At 46.9% G+C, this 15,990-nt stretch overlaps 1 protein-coding gene across 1 annotated transcript in view; it reads right to left on the bottom strand.

The window, feature by feature from the left end:
- Positions 1–15,990, bottom strand: part of LOC115861274 (S-adenosyl-L-methionine-dependent tRNA 4-demethylwyosine synthase TYW1) — a 214,719-nt gene that overhangs the window by 34,871 nt on the left and 163,858 nt on the right. The window lies entirely within an intron of this gene.

A 15,990-nucleotide genomic window follows, 5' to 3' on the forward strand; every position in this document is an offset into this window, starting at 1 on the left:
CAACCTCCCCATCATGCATCACAGGAGGAGGTGCTGCCTCAACTGTGAGCACCTCAACTGTGAGCACTTCAGTGATAAACCCCGCCACTGGCAATTGCAGGAATAATCCCTAGCCTCCTGATCATGCCAGGATAAGAGCTGATGCCTGTTCCCCCAAACACACATCTTGAGCTGGTAGGATGGGGGTAAACCTAAGATTCCGTCATGTCATATTGTTATTTTATCTTAGCCTCTGATTATGTGAAGTGTATGTTTGGCCTAGTGCTTTTCTAATTATGTAGCTTAAAAATCTCTCAGTTTGAGAGTGTGGGGAGATGAAGGCAGTTAGAGTTTGCAGAACTGAGTAAAGGAAAGGAGAGAGGGACACAGAAAGAGAACCTCAGTGATCTGTAGAAAGTTTCCCTGGAGAATTCATCCAAATTGATCAGCACGTTAGTATAGGGAAAACTGCCTAAGGCTGGGGAAAGAACCATTCAAAAGGATTAGAGTGAGTGGTGCCCAGTACTCACACAGGCACAGGGGTAATGCCTGCTCCCACTACCCAGATGGGGAAAAAAACCCTATAACTTACGGGACCTGTGGTAAAGTCTTCAGGAAAGTCTTGCTTCAATAATAAGGAATGATTACCCCCAACTGAACACTGCTGATTCCACCTAACAAATCTTAAACGCAAGACCCTAAAGGATCAAACTGTTTCCAAGTTGCTTCACTGCATTCCAGAACAAAAGTAAAGAATACAGGAAAAAAAAATATCCAACACCCAATAAGGTAAAATTTACAATGTCTTGCATCTAATCAAAGATTACCAAGCATGCAAAGAAGGAGGAAACCAGGACCCATCAGGAGGAGAAAAGGCAATCAACTGAAAATGCCCCAGAAGTGAAAAAGAGACTAGAATTATCTGACAGGGACATTTATAAGTTCAAAAAGTTAAGTACAGACATGGGAGATGTTTAAAAAAAAAAAAAAAGATTACAGAGATGAAAACCACAATGTCTAAGATGAAAAATACAGTGGATGGGATTAATGACAGATTAGACATAGCAGAAGAAAAGAAAGCTTGGAGATTTAGCAAGAGAAACTTTCCAAAATGAAATACACAGAGAAAAATGAATTTTAAAAAATGAAAAGAGCCTCAGTGAGGTGTGGGAAAATGTCAGGTGACTAATATACATGTAATTATAGTTCCCAAAGCAGAGGAAGGGACAGAAAAAATATTTGAAGAAACAATAGCTGAAAAATTTACAACTGTGATGAAAATTATAAATGAGAAACATGAAGAAAACTACTCCAAAGCGTATCATTATCAGTTCCTGAAAACCAAGCACAAAAAAGAAAGCCTTAAAAGAAGCAGCCAGGGCTTCCCTGGTGGTGCAGTGGTTGAGAGTCTGCCTGCCGATGCAGGGGACGTGGGTTCGTGCCCCGGTCCGGGAGGATCCCACATGCCACGGAGCGGCTGGGCCCGTGAGCCATGGCCACTGAGCCTGCGCGTCCGGAGCCTGTGCTCCGCAACGGGAGAGGCCACAACAGTGAGAGGCCCGCGTACCGCAAAAAAAATTTTTTTTAAAAAGTAAGCCACAGAGCAGCAGTAGCATAAAGGTTATGGGGGAGAGATGTAAGTCTACTCTTGAAAGGTTCTTATTGTCTATGTGAAGTCATATAAGATCACTTAATGTATTCAAAAAACCCTGAAGCAGCCACTAAAATGTTTAAAAGGTGTTAAGACTTAATGAGCCAACAAAGGAGATAAAATGAGATCATAAAAAATACCCATTAAACCAAAAGAAGGCAGAAAAAGAGGGAAAAGGAACCAAGAATACGTAGGACACATAGACAACAAATAGTGAATTGATAGTTGATTCAAGCCTAAAAAAATTAATAACAACATTAAATCTAAATTGCTCTAAACACTCCACATAAAAGGCAGAGATAGTCAGATTGGGTAAAAAAGCAAGACCTAATTACACACTGCCCTTAAATTGCACTTAAATATAAACAAATAAATAAATATAAATAAACAAAACAGTAAATAAGTTTTAAAAGATATACCATGTAACAGTAGTCAAAAGAAAGCTGGAGCAGCAATACTAATATCGGGCAAAGTAGATTTCAGAGGAATGAATATTACCAAGAAGGTCATTTCATAATGATGAAGGGGTCAATTAATCAAGAGGGCATAATTCTAAATGTGAATAATAAGTGTTGTAAAATAAATGAAGCAAAAACTCAGAGGCTGCAAGAAGTAGAAAAATCCACAATTACAGGCATATATGTCAGTGCCCATTCTCTCGATAACTGACAGAATAAACAGAATCAGCAAGGATATAGTAGACATTTGAGGGTACTTCACCCAACTACAGCAGACTACATGTTATCCTCAGGTGCCCAGAGAACACTTATTGAGACAGACCATAGTCTAGGCCATAAAGCACACCACAATAAACTTAGAAGGAATCAAGTCATAGAGAAGACATTCAGAATGGAGAGATAATGTCACTATAGATTCAACAGATATCACAAGGATTATAAGGAAATATTATGCACACCTTTATGCTTATAGATTACATCACTTAGATGAAATGCACGAAGTTTTTGAAAGTCACAAAGCTCACTGAAGAAGAAACAGGTAACCTGAAAAGTTCATATCATCTGTAGTTTTAAAACTTCATACGAAGAAACTGCTAGGCGCATATGGGTTCACTGTTGAAGCCTACAATCTAACAAAAAATAAGACCAATTCTGCTCAATCTTGACCAGAAAATTGAATGAGAGGGAATACTTCTCAACTCAATCTATGAGTCTGACATTATCCTAATACCAAAACTAGACAAGGACATTACAAGAAAATAAAACTATACAGCCCAAAATCCATTACAGATATAGTTGCAAAAAAATTTAACAAAACTTTAGAAAATTCCATCCAATGATACATAAAAAGGATACATCATGACCAAGTGAGGTTTAACCCAGGAATGCATAGTTGGCTTAACATTCAGAAACAGTGTAATTCACCATGTTAACAGACTAAATAAAAAGAGAAAACTGCACATATATCCCAGAAGATGCAGAAAAGTATTTGACCAAATCCAGCATCCATCCCTAATAAAAACTCACATCAGGGCTTCCCTGGTGGTGCAGTGGTTAAGAATCCACCTGCCAATGCAGGGAACACGGGTTCGAGCCCTGGTCCACGAAGTTCCCACATGACACGGAGCAACTAAGCCCGTGTGCCACAACTACTGAGCCTGCGGGCCACAACTACTGAAGCCCGTGCACCTAGAGCCCGTGCTCCACAACAAGAGAAGCCACCGCAATGAGAAGCCCGCACACGGCAACAAAGAGTAGCCCCCGTTAACCGCAACTAGAGAAAAGCCTGCACACAGCAACAAAGACCCAACGCAGCCAAAAATAAAATAAATAAATTTATTAAAAAAAACCAAAAACCAAACCACAACAAAAAAACTCACATCAAACTACGAATAGAAGGGAACTTCTTTAGCCTTGAAAGGGGGCATCTACAAAATACCTATAGCTAACATCATACTTAATAATGATTGAACAGTTTCTCTAAAAGATCAGGAAGATGACAGTCATTTCTGCTCTTACCACTTCTATTCAACATTCTACTGGAGGTTCTAACCAATGGAATAAAACAAGAAAAAGAAACAAAACTCACCCAGATTAGAAAGGAATAAGCAAAACTTATTCACAGATGACATGATTAGTGGAATCTACAAAAGAGCTACTAGAACGAATAAATGAGTTTAGAGGGTTTGCAGAATACAAGATCAATATACCAAAAAAACCCAACTATGTGTCTAAATACTAGCAATGAACAACTGGAAACTGAAATAAATAAAATAAATGCCATACTCTCTTCATCAAAAAAAAAAAAAAAAAAAAGAACTACAGAACAAGCAATCTGATTTTAAAATGGACTTAGAACCTGAATGGACATTCTTTCAAAGAAGACATACAGATGGCCATCAGGTACATGAAAAGGTGCTCAATGTCACTAATCATCAGGGAAATGCAAATCAAAACCAAAAAGAGATATTACCTCACACCTGTAAAATGGTTGTTGTCAAAAAGGTGAGATACCAAGTGTTGGTGAGTATGTAGAGAAAAGGGAACACTTGTGCACTGTTGGTGGGAAGGTAAACAACACGTGGATGGATCTCAAAGTAAATATGCTGAGTAAAAGAAGCCAGAAAATAAAGAGTACATACCATATGATTCAGCTTACACAAAGCCCCATAAAACGCACACTAAGCTTTAGTGACAGAAAGCAGACAAGCAGTTGCCTGGGAGGGAGGAGAGGAGAGTTTATAAAGGGAAACAAGGAGATTCTGGGGGGTGACGGACTGTCCATTATCTTGATTGAGGTGATAGTTTCATGGATGTATATATACATAGGTCACATTGATCAAACGGTACACTTCAGATATGTGCAGTTTATTTTAGGTCAAATATACCTTAATAAATTCATTAACAACGATTTTTAAATGGCCCTCAAGTCAAGGACCGGGGTCCTGCTGCTGGAGTCGGAAGTCCTCAGCAGGCCTGGTTTGTGTGCTGCGTGGTCCTTAGTCCTTGTTTGCACGTTTGTATTGAGGGCATGAGGAGGCGCTCGCCTGATGGAAGGCAGGATGCCCCTCAAGTTCTCAAAGTGCAGGGAGCAGCTGCCCTGCTCAGGAAACCTGGGCTCCTGGTTTTCCTTAGAGAGGGACTGATGAGCAGAATGTGTCAGAAATCCAAGGAGACTTGAGCCCTTTTCATGTGGGCAATGGTAGAAGCAACTGGTTGACCGTCCAGAGAAGACAACCTCAGGGAGTAGTTTTATCTGGCTCTGAACTTCCCAATGGTGAGAATCAGGACCGGGCCTGAGAACTACTGTGAGAGAATTATTTCACCTCAACCAAAGAAATCTCTCGTTAGTGATTTCATCCCTCTGAGTGGCAGTAAGGTCTCCATCACCAGAGGCATTCCATTCTACATTGGACAATGCCGGGTTAGGATTCTGTAGAAATAATGGGAACACTCTCAGGAAGTTGGGTTCCAGGACTTTGAGGGTCCCTTCCAGCCCTTTAAATCTTTGATTTTCTACTTAAAATCCCCATGTATTCTGTGTGCTGTGGTTACTAGACAGGTTATTAGTACATTGACATTGGGAAGATTCCATAGGAAAGACTTGAAAGAAACACACACACACACACACACACAGTCATTAAAAAGCCTCAACTTCAGGGAATTCCCTGGTGGTCCAGTGGTTAGGACTCCACGCTTCCACTGCAGGGGGCACGGGTTCAATACCTGGTCGGGAACTAAGATCCCACAAGAAGACATGTGGCGCGGCCAAAAAAAAAAAAAAAAGCCTTAACTTTAAAACTCACTTTGCTGAGTGTTAGCCCTCATCACACTGCCTTCCACTAGAATTCTGGAAAGTTATTCTGGAAGAGATGTACCTGCCTCTAAACCAGATCTGGGAGCCTGAGGAGCAGATAACAGGAGTTGCTACCCCTATACCAGGAAGTACAGCAGGGGCTCTTCCCAAAGCTGTAATGGGAGACCAGCATTCCCAAGTAAACCAGCATTCTGACGCCCAGCCCAGCCCTCTGCTTCACATGGAAGGAGAGGAATATTCAAGGAGACTCATAAAATGGAACTACTGCCCACCTCACGATGCTCAAAGCACCATGATGGCTGTGACTCTTGAATGAAGCTTCCTGCAGATGTCTCCCCCCAGGGAAAGAGACGGGAGGAAACTGATAGAAATTGATCATAAACAGGAACACAGTTCTCTTAGTATTCCTTCAGAATTACTCAGTGTCTTTCAGTTCATTCTGGGAATCCACATATTTGTGATAAAACAGGACAGGTTCTCTCTCAAGGGGGAGCTTTGGTTTGTGGGGTCTAAGGAGAGGACAGAGACCAAATCCTCCAGCAGCACTCTCATGTTTCCTTCTGTGGCAACAATGAGATGATTAGGTTCAGAGGGCTGCTGGGAATCAAATCAGAAAAACATCAAATAATTCTAGGGCATTTTATTTCCTCTAATTTCCATTTATACCTGAGAGGAAATGAACATCTTAACAGCCCAAGAGAGTGAAACTGTCAGATGCCATCGCCAGCGTGGGAGAGAGAAACAAGCCGCTGAGTTGAGGGGGGCGGCGGGGCGGCAGGCTCCCTCCCGTGCAATCTGCAAAGACCTTGTGACAGCCAGGGAGGCAGGCTAGCTCGTCGCAGGGAGGCTGGAAGGGGTCGTTCCACCAGAACCTGTGTCTCAACTTTCTGGGGGCAGCCTTGGGGGCCCCAAAGCTCACAAGTCACAGGGCCCTCCCCCAACCCTCCCCAGTTCGTTTGTCCAGCGCACAACTGGCTGCCGGAAGTCTGCCTTAGTTTCCCGGAAGGTCCTACTAGAAATCCAGCCCTGCTCCAATAAGGCACTGGCCCCTGCCCACTCCTGCCACCCACCTTCCTCTGGTTCTTTTCCAACTCTCCCTTCTCGTTCCAGGTGCTGGTGAGAGTCTGGCTAATAAGGGATGACCCTGAGATCACACTGAGGAGGTCTCTGTACCCCTATCCCGGGCTGTGTGCCCCCGGCTCCATCGGGCCTCCCTGGGTGTGATTCTGTTTCCCACGTCCTCTCAGGCTGCTGGCATTTCTTCACGTGCCATCCTTTGGGGCCAGGCTTGGGGGCTGCTTCTGGCTTCCCTCCTGTGATGGTTAATGTTGTGTCCACTTGACTGGCCACAGGACGCCCAGGTGAAACGTTATTTCTGGGTGTCTCTATGAGGTTTCCTTTTTTTTTTTTTTTGGCCTCACCACGTGGCTTGTAGGATCTTAGTTCCCCAACCAGGGATCGAACCCAGGTCCTGGCAGTGGGAGCGCCAAGTCCTAACCCCTGGACCGCCAGGGAATGCCCCGTAAAAGGTTGTTTCCAATGAGATTAGCATTTGCATCAGTGGACTCAGTAAGGGAGATCCACCCTCCCCAGTGTGGGTGGGCATCACCCAAGCTATTGAGGGCCGAAAGGCGAGGAAGGAGGAATTCACCCCCTCTTGCTTTTCTGCCTCAGTGCTTCAGCTGGAGTATTTCATCACATCTTCTCCTGACCTTGGACTGGGATTTACACCACTGGCTCCCGTGGTTTCTAGATCTTCAGACTCAGACGGAATTTTACCATCACTTTCCTGGGTCTCCAGCTTGCAGATGGCAGACTGTAGGACTTCTCAGGCCCCATAATTGCATGAAATAACTTCTTTTAATCAAAATGTCTAACCTCCTACTGATTCTCTTTCTCTTGAGAACCCTGACTGGTACACCTACCTCCCTACCCTGCAGGCCCATGTTGCTGAGGCCCTCCTGTTGGGTCTCAAAGCCAAGTTCTCCAGACCAGGATGCACACACATGGCACAGATACAGGTCATTGCTCCCATCTGCCCTGGTTTGGTTCTGAGTCAGGTGTAAGCGTGGAAAGTTACCAGGACATTTATTTCCAAAGCCCAGCGTCGTATCTTCTCTTTTAAAAAATTCAGGTGGGGTGGGAGAGGGTTGGATCGGGAGTTTGGGATTAGCAGATGCAAACTGGTATATATAGAATGCATAAACGACAAGGTCCTGCTGTGTAGCACAGGGAACTATATTCAATATCCTGGGACAAACCATAATGGAAAAGAATATGAAAAAGAATGTATATATATATATATATATATATGTATAACTGAGTCACTTTGCTGTATAGCAGTAATTAATGCATTGTAATTCAACTATACTTCAATAAAAAGTAAATTAAAAATAAATTAAAAAGATATCATTTAACAATAAAGGGATTATAAGAGGATAAAAATTAAAAATTCAGGTGAAAAAAAAAATTCTTGTGTTATCTCTTTGGTGAAATGAATTGACAACCAAAACTCAGGCTTCCATATAAGAAAGTGAGGATACACTTGCCAGATCCTGACAGAGTTATAAGCTGTTTGCACCGGTTTAGATGTAAGGACCTCAAAATACACGATTCATCAGAGCATCTGGGGTTGCCGGGTTCCAAGATGTAGGTGATCCTAGTGACACACAGGGCAGACTCCCAATCAAGACACATCCTCAGGCTGGCAGCGCTGCCCGCCCTCCGCTCCGGCGCTGCCCCTGCTCTGCTGCGCTCGGCCCCTCGCCGTCCCGCGGCTCTTCTGAGTGAAGGAATCACAGCCCTTTGAGGTTTTTAATGCAATCTGTTCCAGTGTTCTTTCACACGCATTGATTTCTTTGCTTTTTCATAATGTCTATTGAAAGCATCATAATCCTCGTGTTTTGTTATTGCTCCCGTGTAAAGTTCATCTTAGTTCTGAACCATCTCACACATTTTATAAAGGCTTTGTCTGTTCACTCCGAAAAAAAAAAAAAAAAAAGACACATCCTCAGCAAAGTACCACCTGGAGACGGTGGAGTGCAACTCAGCTGGATTTGGGGGAGCTCTTCTGGAGCCCCATATATGCCATTCCCTTGCAGTGGAGCATGCTCTGAGTAATCTTTCCTCTCCTCCTCCTCCAGGGGCAGGAACGGCAACATTTCCTTATACTTGAGCAGACCCCCTTTGTCTTAGCACATTCTGCCTTCATCTTTACCTGAGATAATAAAGCTACAGAAGATAAGATGAGGTTTCTGAGGTCCAAGGAGGAATTGAAAATTGCCCCCCCCCAATCCTTTTCGAGGATTTTCCAGCTCCTGTCCCCGAATGTGTGTTGCTATGGTGATGGGAGGACTGGACGCTAAAACTGGGAGATGGTGACATCACAATGGGAAATGAAGGTTTTGAAGGTTTAATGAGTCTTCTCCAAAATGCACTCCTTTTAAAAAAAGCAAGCTAGCAGGTGTCCCATGATCCAATGGGCTAGTAAGAAAATCTCCTTAGAGTTTTCAACATATAAATCTCTGTCTTCTCTGAGTGACCAAGAGCATCTGTATCAGTCCGTTTTTGCCCTGTTGTGCTGTAGCAATGGACGACTCCAAAGCCGCAGGAGCTTATAACCACAAACTTCTGCTGCTTGGCTGGGGCTCTGGTCCAAGTGTCTTCATCATTCTAGGGAGGTGAGCAGAAGGGGACAGCCCATTTTCTTGGCAAAGGGGGAAGGAAAAGAGCGGGTAGAAACACACACTGGTTCTTCAAACTTCTGCTGGGCTACGTTGGATGTCCTATCTGATCACATACCACTGGCCAAAGTAAGTCCAACAGCCCAGCCTGAAGCCAGCGGGACAGGAGGGGCGTCCACCCCTCCCATAGAGGAGGCACCAGGGAGGTTGCTGAAGTGATGGGCCCAGAGAGAGGCAGTGAATATGTGGACAAATCGTATAAACTACTGCAGCCCCCAGGCAGCCACAGTCACTTGAAAGGGGGCCCTGATCTGCTGACACCGCATATCAGGGCAAAAGTATCAAAGGTACAAAATATTTTGAATCCACTGGAAGAAAACCGCGATATAGAAATTATGAGTCATTCAGAAATGTTCTTGTTGCAGACGGGTATACCTTAAAAGGAAAAACTGGTGCCGCTAAACTCAGAAAACCACTTAGGGCCTTTTGAAAACCCAAAGAGGTGCCAAGGCATTTAGAAAGAGGCCGTTAAGAATAGACGTGGCAAGTCACCCCTGACTTATTAAAAAAGAGAATTATTTTATAAATGAGGCCATTAGGAAGGATTTGTGAGATATTAGGGCTCTCAGAACTGCCTGAATAGGCGGGAAGGGAAGGAGGACAGTTAGCAATCTGTTATTTGGTGAGTTTGCTAAAGGAAATAATGCCCATGGTGATTCTTCGGCAGGCGATAATGGCTTCGCAAGGGGCCTGCCCAGAGCCAGGCACTGCCCAGGAAGGTGACGGCGCCTCAGACTCCCGCTGGGGGTCATGTCTGGGTGGGGGAGGGGAGGCAAACATTTAGATCAATAAAAGACAACCCATGGGCAATGGACAATATTAGAAGTATGTACAGGGGCTTCCCTGGTGGTCCAGTGGTTAAGACTCCACCCTTCCAATGCAGGGGGCACGGGTTCAATCCCTGGTCGGGGATCTAAGGTCCCACATGCTGCGTGCCCCCCCCCCCAAAAAAAGAATCGTGTACAAACAAAGGGGCAGTTCCTTCGGGTGGGAGCACAGAGGGCCTCTGAGGGGCCCTACTACCTTGACCGTGTGTTGAAGGGACAGGCAAGCAGGAAAAGGCGGGGCTGGGAGGGGACTCAAGGTGAGGGAACCGCAAAGGCACTTGGATAAACAGGCTTGTGGTTCAGAAGAGAACCCAGGGTTGGGGCCATCCACGTGGAAGTGATACAGACTCGAGAGGGCCAGGCGGGAAGGCTGAGGTCACAGGGTGTGGGGTGGAGAGGAACAGGGAGATGGAAAGCCAGGGCGAGAATCACCATGGCGGGCAGGAGGTGCCGGCAGGACGCCGGGAGGGGGAGGTGAGAGCGAAGTGGTCCTGGGACCAAAAGCTAGAGAGTCAGGCGGGATGAAGGGGGGCATCTGTTAGCTTTGAGGTTGAGGCGTCACCGGGGACTTCGCTGAAGCGGATTTGGTGGTGTGGCTGGAGCAGACAACGCAGGAAACTAACTGGAGGTGAGAAAGGGGGTTTCTTCTCCTTGCCTGACTTTGTATTCCTCAGGGGATGGGAACAACGAAGCTTGATTTCACACAAAAATTTCCAGTTGTTGTTTAGGGGGAACATGAAACAATGAGGGACGGGGTCAGGGCTCATGAAATAGAGAACGTTTGAAAGCTTTTTAACCATAGAGGGAGGGCGGTGGGGGCCTCGGCACCCCCAGGAGAAAGGGGCCTGCCCTGCACACGCACAAATACCCCGATGCCTGTTTCCCCATCCCCACAGTGTGCAGATCCCACCGGGTCAGGGAAGTGGCCTGTTAATGAGATAAAATCTAAAAGCATTATAAACACACACTTTATTTTATTGCTAGGCGTGTTTGTGTGAGGCAGTGATTTTGGGGGGCATTTTCTTATTTTCCAATAAAATTAAATAAGCCCACATGAGCTTTGGTAAACAGAGCACAGTAAAATGAGCGTGCGGGGATGAGGGCTTGATGCAATTTTCTCTTAATGAAGTACGTTTTATTCCTCCCTTCATGCCCTGCCCTGCTGCAGACAGCATCGCTATTCCACCCCGCACAGTAGTATCTGTACCATGATGAATTGCAACAGCATCCCCTCCTCCTGGAAAGATGGGCTGACTCTTTCGGAGGGGATGCAGGGAAGAGTGGGACAGGATGCTGTCTGTGGCCAAAGAAATGACCAGTTTGAGATTCTGAGTCATGAACTGCCATAATTAGGAGGCAGGCAGAGTGCATGCTGCCGCTGCTGTATTTGCTGCCTGTTCCCTGTGAAAGCTTTGGGAATTAAGATAATAGGCCTCTAAAACAAGAGCCGGGTACGGCTCTACCTAACGGCCTGCACACAGCACGTCAGCAGCAGACAGACCCAGACAGAGGCACCCAAGGCAAAGGAGCAAGAAAGAACCCAAGAAGAGGGTCCCCAGGCCCAGGGGAAGGTGTGTGTGTCCCAAGGAGTGAAAGGTGGAGAGAGTTTTATCATCTGTACAGGCCCCAGCTGCAGCATGCATGCTCACGTAGCTGTGGGATGACACGGGCCTGCAGCATGGCAGCCCTGGGCTGCTGGGGTCATAGGAGCCACGGGGCTGGCTTGGAGTGAAAGGAGCCACAGAGGGAAGGCCCCAGAGAAATGGGAGAGAAGTTGCTGAGCCAGGCCTCACAGGAGATCTTCCTCCAACCAGACTCAGCAGGACAGAAGAGAAGGCCTCTCTGGGTCAGGGATATTACCAGGAGAGGCGGCAGCCAGGTGGCAGACAGTGGGCTTCCGCTAGTGATGTGCTACTAGATTAGCCAAGACTTTACTGCAAGTGATAAAACCAGCTCCAATGAACCCAAGTGAAAGACGTGACTTGTCGCTCCCCATAAGGGCGGCGCATGGGGAAGCTGTGCAGAGGGACACCTGGATACAGGCATCGAGCCCTGGCAGGACACGGGCTCCGTCTCTCAGATCAGCCTCCGCAGGCTTGACTTGAAGAAATCCAGGGAAGGCCTTCCATCAGTCCCGCTCACATCCGGACCCATCAGCAGACCCAGGGGGCAGGCAGAGCCACTGCCCTAGTTCAGGGTCATATGGCCAATCTCAGGGCCAGGAGGGGCAAGGGGAGACTAAGAGCATAGCCTCCACCAGACACTCCCCCATACAGTGGGTGAGGACCCGTGCATACCCCAGAAGTCAGGGTGTCACCGTGGGCTGAACAAAGAATGAATGCCCCACAGAGCAGCCCACACCACCCACTGCAGGTCTGAAGGACTTCAGGTCTCTCTGAATGAAGAATTCCCGAGTGGAATGAGCACTCATCACCGCTGCTCTCAGAACAACCAAATGGGCCGTGAGGCTCAGCTCTGATTAAGGGCGGCTCTCCTTCAGAGCCGGGGTGGTGATGGAAGAGGTGGCGATCAGTAAAACAAAAGCAGGCTTTTTCAGAGCTCTGAATCTGCCCCTGCTGCCCTTTGGCCGGAAATGGCCTTTACTTGCCTTCTTCCTCTGGTAAACTCCCATTCATCCTTCAAGACACAGTTCAAATGTCACCTCCTCCATGAAGCTCTCCATTCTCCAAGACAAAGCTAGTTTCTCAGTCCTACTCCCAGGTTCTAAGACTACTTTGCATTTAATTTGCTGATTTTTAATCTCTGGCTCATGGGTATTGCTTTTCTCCTGGACAGGGCAGGGACCGAGTCTTACAATGTGAAGTTCCTCTTCCAGCACCCAGAGCAAGAACCTGGCCCTCAGCAGGTGCTCCATACCTGTTTGGTGTGTTGGTGAACTACACACACAAGATATATATTCTTGCAGCAGGTGGAGTTGTTGTCCACCTTCTTCGCTCCTAATAGTACCTACCTCCCACACTAGAGGCTGAAAATGCCAGATGCTTGTGCTCTCCCCCTCCCTTGCAATTGGAGGTTGTCAACTGACCCATTTATGGTTAATAGACTTAAAGAGAAGTCTCTAAGGTGTTTTTCCCTTTTTGATTAATAGAGCAACTCAATAGAGGAGAGCTCTCTTCCTCATCCATTTCCTTCCAGGCTTTGAACACAACTGTGAGAGAATGTGATGCCTGGAACTTTGGCAGCCATTTTGAGACCATGGGACAACAGTCTGAAAACGAAAGTCAACATGTCCTAAAGGGTGTGGTGGAAAGCTTGGAAACTGCCTGGGTCTTCGATTATTCATCCCTAGATTCAACCTGGAAACCACCTACTTCCAGATTGCTTATATGAGGCAATAAAAATCCCTACTGTTTGAAACCACTAGTTCAAAACCACTAACTCTGTTACTGGTAGCAGAGAGCATGCTGACTGCTACATGCTTTCATGCCATGACAGCAGTTCGGGACTCTATAGTATAAACATCTTTTTCCGTCTAGTACCAGTTTAGAAAAATGAGAGGACAAAACCACCTAAAAATCAAACATGAAAATATTGCCCATGTTTTGTTACCAACTATCAATCATTTCAAGTAAAGTACAGAGTGATCAATAATGTTCTGTGGCTTGAGCATAAACCCAGAAGTCAGAACTCCTGAGCATGTGCGTCTAAGCCACTTGAACCTGCTCGGTATGGCTCCTGTCCTTTGGGGACCATCACAGCCAAGGCTCTGATCCTGAAAAAAGGGCGATACGAATAAGGATGCACTGCCACCAGGGTAATATCTTACTCAATAAGATGCTCAAAGTCTAGGAGTTCTGGAAATGTGTTGAAAAGCTCTGTGCTAAGTTGCCTTGGGTGAAAAAACTTAAGGCCAACGTGTACTTTAACGAGCAAGCCAATGAAATCATCTGAATGAGGTTAACTGCAAACTCAAAAGTCTGAATTTAGAAGCTGAGCAGGAGCCGGTCAGGGGGATGGAGGAAAGGATGGGAATTAGAGATGGAAGCAGCAGCACGAGCTATTCCACAGGACCGGTGGTGAGGTGTGTCAGGCTGAGGAGTGTGGACTTGACAACGGGCTTAAAGGAGGAATGGGAGGGTTTTGGGAGGGACATGGTCAGATGTGCATTTGAGAACTTTCACTCCGGCAGCCTGTCTGTTGGCTAGACAGAAGGAGGGAGGCGGAGTTTGGGGTGAGGCAGGGAGTTACAGCTCTGACCAGTGCCTGCCATTTAACCCCCAAGCCTGGAGGCAGAGGTCCTGCACAGAGCTTGGCATGTAGTCAGGCAGGAAAGACAGGCCCGGGCCCAAGGACAGCCTCCTCGTGCATAGGTATTAGGCAGAAGGCAAAGGCACCTCCTTGGTTTGCACTTAATGAGGCCATGACGTGTGGAGGAATGGCATCTAAAACAGAACCTCTGTAGCATCTGCACAAGAAATTCTGACCATGGAAACCGTGGAGCATGTGCAATAAAAATGCACAGGTTGCTAATGACCCTGTACAACCTTCCACGTGTAGCCACTAGACTACTAAGGGACAATTGAAGGGAAAACAGCTCTTAGAGCACATATGCGGTGGCTTCAGGAGACAAATGCGCTGATGCAACCTGGTGCAGTCCAGGCCCCACCTCAACCCTCCCCTCAATGAATAATCTACCCCTAATCAAAAGACCCCCATCCATTCAAAGGGGTAAAATAAGATAAAAGGGTGAATCAATTACCCTGCAGTGGACTTCCTGGTGGCACAGTGGTTAAGAATCCACCTGCCAATGCAGGGGACACGGGTCCGATCCCTGGTCCGGGACGATCCCACATGCTGCAGAGCAACTAAGCCTATGCGCCACAACTACTGAGCCTGCACTCTAGAGCCTCTGAGCCACAACTACTGAGCCCGCGTGCCACAACTACTGAAACCCGCGAGCCACAACTACTGAGCCCATGTGCCACAACTACTGAGCCCATGTGCCACAACTACTGAAGCCCGCACTCCTAGAGCCCGTGCTCTGCAACAAGAGAAGCCACCGCAATGAAGAGTAGCCCTGGCTCACTGCAACTAGAGAAAGCCCGTGTGCAGCAAGGAAGACCCAATGCAGCCAAAAAGAAAAAGATAAATAAATGAACAAATATATTTTTTTAAATAAATAAATAACCCTGCAGTGCACCCCTTGCTCATGAGGACGCCCGCACTCTTCTCTGAGTGTGTTCTTTGCCTCCATAACCTGCTTCTTTGTTTTCTTTGCTCCTCAGCCTCAGTGTGTGTGTGTGTGTGTGTGTGTGTGTGTGTGTGTGTGTGTGTGTGTGTGTGTGTGTGTGTGTGTGTGTGTGTGTGTGTGTGTGTGTGTTTCTTCCTTTGTGTTTTGTGTTCCTTGCCCCAATTCTTTTGGATGAGTTGAACAAGAGCCTGGAGTTTTGATAAGCTTTTCCAGTTATCAGTAGGAAGGGCTCTCAATAAATGGCCAGGTATTCCTTCTCTGATCATGTGTCCCCCCAGCACCGTGTGCAGGCTGGGGGCTAAGGAGAGCACAGCCCCCAGAGGAACGCCGCTGGGTTCCATCTGCCACGCCAAACACTCCAACCCCAAAGATACAGCACACACTTGCCAGGAACCTGCTCCCGTGGCCTCAGAGCTGTGCCTTCCTCACCTGCGCTGCCCAGCAGACTCATGAGGCCTTGTTCTTCAGACCTGAATCCCAGTTCCCAGCCCCACACTGGGGCTCAGACTGTGGCACAAAGGAAGTGCTGACTTCTGGTCTCCTGGGAAGGGGCCGGACTAGTCAGAGGAGCCCAAGGTCCTGGCAAGAAATGTGCCAGGTGCCTTAAAGCCTTGCCCCCAGGGATCCCTATTCTGTGCGCGGCAGGTAAGTGGCAAGAGTTCCAAGGCCACCCCGCACCCTTCAGACACCACAACCTGACCTCAGGGCTCCCCTGCTCAAGCCAGATGTGCCGAACGCCCCCAGTGCAGTGCTTGGGTGAGCTGAACCCTGCTGGCATGATCTCATGAAGCCCTTCTGCCCCGC

The sequence above is a fragment of the Globicephala melas genome, chromosome 15 (genome assembly GCF_963455315.2).
Source record: "Globicephala melas chromosome 15, mGloMel1.2, whole genome shotgun sequence".
Classification (NCBI taxonomy): Eukaryota; Metazoa; Chordata; class Mammalia; order Artiodactyla; family Delphinidae; genus Globicephala; species Globicephala melas.